The sequence below is a fragment of the Ixodes scapularis genome, unplaced genomic scaffold, assembly GCF_016920785.2.
Source record: "Ixodes scapularis isolate PalLabHiFi unplaced genomic scaffold, ASM1692078v2 PGA_scaffold12__126_contigs__length_90152505, whole genome shotgun sequence".
Taxonomy (NCBI): Eukaryota; Metazoa; Arthropoda; class Arachnida; order Ixodida; family Ixodidae; genus Ixodes; species Ixodes scapularis.
The window spans coordinates 55,877,248-55,883,060 of record NW_024609838.1 but is presented as its reverse complement, the minus strand read 5'-3'; the positions used below and the strand labels follow the sequence as shown (position 1 = coordinate 55,883,060).

The 5,813-nt window shown below is 48.8% G+C and overlaps 1 pseudogene; it reads left to right on the top strand.

Moving 5' to 3' along the window:
- The first annotated feature begins 956 nt into the window (after positions 1-956).
- LOC121835219 lies at positions 957-2,044 on the top strand (annotated as a pseudogene).
- Positions 2,045-5,813: the final 3,769 nt, after the last annotated feature.

Sequence of the window (5,813 nt, the reverse complement as noted above, 5' to 3'; positions counted from 1 at the left end):
CACACACAGAACGTCGGCGACCGTTCGCGTCTTCGTACACAACAGCAGCACGGCCATCTGCAGCTCCGGAAACACAGAATTAAGGTGATCGTCGGTTGGTGAACGGTAAGGGCTGACAACACCAAACGTTGCACAGAAGACGCACTGATAAATCACACATCACAGTCGCTGCACAGCGGTCGCGAGAACAAGGGACCTCAAAGGGCCACAACTCGCTTGCAGTCCTCGAAGCGTCGCAGCGTTGTAGTCTTTGCACCGTTAGTTGCAGTGTTCGCAGACAGGGTCAGGGCCTGGCAGTCGAGGCGGCCGAGGCAGCCGAGGTATATGGCCGACGTTGCCGAAGCCCGCCGCCGTCGCAGCTGATCGCAGCCGCCAAGTGTACGTAGCAGCAGTGTCGGCATCGTTTCGAAGCTTAGCGGTTTATGACGGATGTTTAAACTTTTTTCTTTATGAATATCGAAAACGCTACAGTAAAAGAAACGACTGAAGGACCGACCTCGTCGTCTTGGCCCCTGCGTAAAAGGCTTAGATCCAACCTGAGTGCCCAAATCTTGTTTATCAAACCGCGTGGGGATGAAACTTGTAGCAATGATATTTGTATACTTTTTCTTGGCGTCGGTGGATAATAAGGACTTTAAGTTTTCTTTTCATCGGTGTGGGTTTGCTTATGTGTGTTTTAGTCAATAAAATTAAAAAAAAAATCTTTACGAAAAACAAAAACAAAAACACCGCTCCTCTAGGGATTGAACCATTGACCACTTGGTCAGTAGAGCGATGTTCTATCCCTGCGCCAACTGAACAAAGAGGAACTCGACCTCCTCCTTTCATCTGAACTGCCGTTCCTCCCTTCTCTGGGCAACGTGTCCACAACAAGGAGGAACAGTCGCTGTTGCTACCTTTCTCCCCCCTTTTTTCTTAGATTGCAGCTCTCAGCCCAAAAATCAGAATTACTCCTCATGAATCAAACACAGTACCAAAAACACGCCATCACTCTAGAACAACTTAGCATATCAGGCGAACAAAAACCGAAGGTGACATTCTGCAGAATACTCGGATTCAACACACTCCACAACAACAATGCTACACCAAACACACTACAGTTCCGAAAAGACTGCCGAAATGTCACGCACCTAACCAGACGTATCACCAACAAAAAACACGGATCATGAGAGAGAGAGTCGAAGCAACTCTTCACCGCACTCGTACACAGCAAGCTCCTCTAGACCGCGCCATACCTTCAACACAAACACAAAGCCGAAAACTTGAATTCGCACTCAACACCCTATACAAAGCGGCATTGGGACTCTCTATATACGCCTTAAACCAAAGACTTGTGCAGACATACCTGTTTCACAGCGTCGCCGAGCTGAAACAACAGCACAGACATGGACAGATAGCAGGCCTCTCCCTCCCAAAAGCTAAAATCACCCCTCTCTTGCTTACATCAATTAGCCAACTCCTTCCCCTCCCACGTAATATCACTTACCCCAAGATATGGCGCGACACCTCCATAAAGGGCGACGACAAGCACAAGCTAGAGATCTCCACACAGACGAAACATGTACAACATTATACACGGGCGCAACACACTGGATCTTACGCCTGCGCAATCTATACTCCCTAACGTACCGCACCTATCAAACACATGAAAGAACCCTTTGAACCCCCCCCCCCCCCCCCCCCCCATATAACCGCGCTGGAAATGTACGCGATTATATAATTTATACACGAAGCTTCTGCACTGATTGAACACAATAACGCCAATATTAATCTCTACACCGACTCAGCCAAAAGCACTTCGTAACATGCAACACAGGTTATTAGAGCCACATTTACATGATATCCTAATGGCAACCTAAACCCGCAACAACAACATTAGAGTCACCCTGCGGTGGATACTTGGCCACGAGGGTATTGAGGGAAATGAGGTGGCACATCAACTCACCCACGAGATCAACGTCCGGGCTCTCTCGATCCCCTGGCCAAACCCAACGTCAGCGGAAGACGCCTCAACTTTCAAAACGCTTATAGCTGTACACTATAGAAGCTTCAGGAAAAGCCATGTCAGCCTTCATGAACCTTACCCCTCACTCAACACCAAACAAGCACATATCCTCCGCAAAGTACAGACCAACACTCTCATCACCCCGCTAATTATCTACAACTCCAGGTGGCAGGGGACAGCTCAGTCCTCTGCCACCCAACTGCCCGGAGATCTAGACAGACGCAACACATACTCTACGCTTGTAACACTTCGCTCACCTCTGCCTACTTCCCGTACCCATCCCCTCCCTCACGGAATGCATGGCTCAGCTGGGACTAAAAGGGCCTCCAACGGGCCCTGGCGGAGCAAGCGCTCCTTTTCACAGGGCCGTAAATTTTTGCTTTGAATAACTCCTCCTTCTCTGTCGGCGGCGTGCGGTACTCGGGACGGTGCCGGGACGGGAGAGTCTTCGAACCAGCGGCGACGGTGGTACCGGCGGTGGGTATGTAAATGGGTGGATGCTGGCGGCTGTACCCCCTTATATTGAGCGTATCTTGCGCCCTATAGCCTAGAGTCCTTTCTGAATCTTTCAAATTCGGCGTCAAAATTTTGTACCCTGTATGACCGCATAACCGGCATAACCTATAAATCTCGTGCGCCATTTCACTCTTCCCTTGATCTCTACTGCCAATCGTGTGACCCCCTAATTGTGATAACTTTGTGGCAGCGTTGATCACCAAATGTAGCAGCCGATCCTCGTCGATGGGCGCCACCACAATTGTTTTATTCCCTGGAGCTTGCGTTCGGTTCGCCGATAACGATGTTAAATGATTCAAACCATTTTATTTGTCTCCAGGTTTCGATACAAAAACGACAATACCCACTGCGAGCATGTTTCACATCAATCGCTCCTTTCAACGAATTTCGGTCCCGATGATCGACGACCGTATTCTTTTCTTCTGTAGTAACAGATGGGCCAGTCGGTACATGATTTCTCTTTGGCTCTTCTCCCTTAAAATCGCATTTACGGCTAACACATAGGAACCGATGTGTTCTCACTATTTCGAGTGGCAGCTCTGCGGTAAATCTCAATCTTTATATGCCCATTGTTCAAGAGCCGTAAACATCAAACAATGCCCCCGTCGTCTCGCTCCTTCCTGAAAGGAGTTTTGTTGGCTTCGCGGTTAGAGAACAGTTCGGTCAATCACCCCTTTCACGGCTGTGCTTACGGCCACCCAACTTTTGAGACTCCCCCGGAATCAGCGAAAGTTTCCTATTTTGTGATTGGCCGTCCCTCGATTGGGCAGGGTGCCGGCGTTCCCCGGCGTGGGGGGCGTAGAAAACATCGTCTTCCTGTGCACTGCGGTTTCGGCGACGAAATTTGGGTTGAAAACCGGTCCGAAAACCCTCTCTCCCGGTGGGAACGCCGCTGACGCTCTCAATGGGACGGGGTCAAAAACGGCTGTGTCAATGAGGCCTTAGGCGCCCTTTTCCGGCTTAAGCGTAACCGGCGTCGCCTTCGCCATCTCCGTCGGCGTAATTGCGTGTTGCATTATGAGAAACGTTCCATAATGCAACTCGCGGGTCTTACTCGTGACCAGCGTATTGCGTTATGGCACCTTTCCCATAATGACGTGACACGTGACGTCACGAGTGCCCCGCGCGTTGCATTCATAGAGTTATTACGATGAACGCTAGAGGCTCAGGTGGCGCTAGTGTGCTGTTGCATTTTGAAGCAGACAGAGAGCAGTCAAAAATTTACTTCCGGTAATGCATTTCTACTGGAAAATGCGAGTGCATTTTTTCTCTGCGCTCGATGATAAGAGCAAATATCACGACTAATTTGTACGCACAAGGCACATGAGAACATTTCTCAGTCACGGAGACGAAATAATTGGTCAGTTACAGGATCCTTATTTCCAATTCGTGGCATAAAAAACGGTGTTAAAAGGGATTCATACGTGTATTAATGTGCACTGTCGGACACTGTTAGCGCGAACTGTTGACGCTTTCCAGCATGGGGGATATACGTGCCAAACGAACGAAGGCCATGCAGAAAACCAAGAGAGACGGCAAGAACTACGCAGTAATAATGGATAAGTAACTCCTTGTGCACGCAGACGATCAACATTAATTGAAAGCCCCGTAATATACTAAGATTTTGCCATAAATAAGTACTGCTTTATTCTTTCTGTTTGTGAATATGCGCGACGATGCTTGTTCTGGGTTGAAATCATCGCCGGACGCTCCAGATCTTTGCAAATAGGGAGGATAGCAGGTGCCCCATAAAAACTGCGCGACATAGGAAATAATAAGATATACACATCTTCCGTAGCTCACGTGGTTTATTTTTTGCGTTCTAATGTTTCTTTAATCGATCGTAAAGATGCACGACGGAGTCATTTTCGTCCAATGACAGGACGGGCATATTAGCAATATACAAGCACCACCGAAATGCTGGCAAATCTTGAACACACTCTACTTTCCTTTCGATCGTTAGTTTATTTAGAATCGTCGCTCGTTTTCGCATACCTTCCTTGAAACAGAGGTTTGGGCCTGAAATAGAGCGAAGTTTAACATCGTTCAGTGGTAAAGAAAAATGGTGTAACTAAAGCAATTACACTTTCAAAATACCAATAAAGGTACATACTATCCGGTACAACCGAAATTACAAAAGTTATTCATGTTATTTTCCGGTGAAGAGACAAAATTCACGCGCGTTTTCCCATAGGAATACAAAGGGAGGCTGGAAATGTGCACTGCATGCTGTCTGCTTCAATTTGCAACCGGAAGTCTCGTAGACACTAGCGCCAGCTGAGCCTCTAGCGTTTATTGTAATAACTCTATGGTTGCATTATAAAAAAGGCCCACAATTGAACGCGCGGGAGACAGGTGACCCGTGCGTTTACCGCGGGACGTTTCCCATAATGACGTCACACGTTACGTCACGCGTGACGTCTTGGTCACTCCTGAAGGTCACGACGAAGGTTAACTTCACGAGGCCTTTACGCGTGACTTCACGAGAGTCACGAGTGACGCCGCAAGCGGCAGGCAGGGAGGGGAAGTACGAGGGGGAGGAGGAGAGAGGAGGTGAAGGAGAGGAGGAGGGAGGAGGAGGATTGAGGGGCCTTAATTCCTCGCCGTACCTTCCCGTCCTCCTCCTCCTCCTCAAGGGCTGCTCTCTAATTCGGTATTACAGGGAGTTTTAAAGGTGTTTCATTTTTTTTTCAAGATCTGCGCTACAAGGAAGAACACCGTAGGAGCTAGGGTGCCACGATTTCCTTCTACTTAGGGTGGTGCCACCCTTTGTAGTGCCCGATGCCGACAGCACTCGCTGACTGGTATAATACAAAGAAATGGACGAAAACAAAATGTCGCTATAGCACAGTCAGCGCCACAAGCGCGTGCGGGGACACTCTCTGTTACGCGCCTCTGAACAAAAATAAAATAAACCTTTGGGACAAAATGGCCGGATGTCTCAACCCTAAGCAAAGCACATATGAAGGCACTCTAGTAGGAGCCAAGGACAGAGCCCGTTCGGCCGGCAGCGTGGGCCCACAGTAAAGAGCTCACGACTGCAAGCTCCCTGACGTCACAATAAACGCGCGCCTATGCTCTATTTCACCTACGATGACCCCAGGAAAGGTTACAAGCGCGAGCTCCTTGCACTAGGGCTAATCTTCGCGGCACAAGCTCTTGTGAAGTATAGGCAGCTGTCAACGCTATGTGCTCGCGCTTCTAGCCTTCGTCGCGGTACAACATAAGGTGAAACGGAGCATAGTTCAAGCCCCAGCACCAAGCGATTCGGGTGTTCTTTTTTTCTCCACCA